The following is a 949-nucleotide window of genomic DNA, read 5'->3' as shown; positions in this document are numbered from 1 at the left end:
CCAAACTTTTGATTGATAGTGCATTAATATAAATAATTATCACAAATAGAATGTATGCAATAGTACTGAAATCAATCCCACTTAAATAATTATTGCAATTTTGTACTAATATGTACAAAATGGCCTTAATAGGTCAATACCGTGGTCAGTATTTCATGTAGTTTTTTACTTCATTTAAAATAGGAACTGATTTTGTTTATGAATACCAACAAATCTGGACTGCTTTACATAGCGTCAAAAAGAAAATGATGTTTTGTAAGATCATTGCTGTCAACATTGGAGCCTGCTCTTAGATCTGCCTTTCTGCATTGATACAGTTTACCGTACGAAAACAACTTCCAGACTAGTTTTTCTGGTTCTGTGTTGGTGATACTTGATTTCACTTGACAACACAAAGCCACTGAGACTGTAACTGACCTTTAACCTAAAATGTCTGGACATAAAAAAAAAATTTTTTTCAATCTTTCTTGATAAGGGGATGTAGAATAACCACAGTTATGCACAGAAGGCACTTTCTGTTGCACAGGAGGTTTAAGACACTGAAGCTCAAGTGCATGCTTTATGTACAGACTCGTGGGAATCCATACTGAAATTTAGATTGTAAAATCATTTCTCTCTCAGCACTGATGTTCACACTGTACTAGAATGCGTTCAGTTACAGTTATGTTTGAATGTAAAATGTGATGTTTATTATTGAATGTCAATGAATCTATTAACATAAATTAATAATTACACATCCAAGGTCTGTCAGATGATTCCAAATATAAATAATTTTGATTATTCATTAATGACTACTTACTGTAGATTTTATTATTGATGTCACATAAAAGTTGTATAATGTTTCTACAATAAAATAATTGATTAATGATAATTCAATTCAATTCAAGTTTATTTGTATAGAACATTTCATGATAAATCGTTGCAAAGCAACTTTACAGCAAATTAAGTT

This window comes from Sinocyclocheilus grahami, unplaced genomic scaffold, assembly GCF_001515645.1.
Source record: "Sinocyclocheilus grahami isolate Dianchi unplaced genomic scaffold, SAMN03320097.WGS_v1.1 scaffold6217.1, whole genome shotgun sequence".
Classification (NCBI taxonomy): Eukaryota; Metazoa; Chordata; class Actinopteri; order Cypriniformes; family Cyprinidae; genus Sinocyclocheilus; species Sinocyclocheilus grahami.
This window is presented reverse-complemented; position numbering follows the sequence as displayed.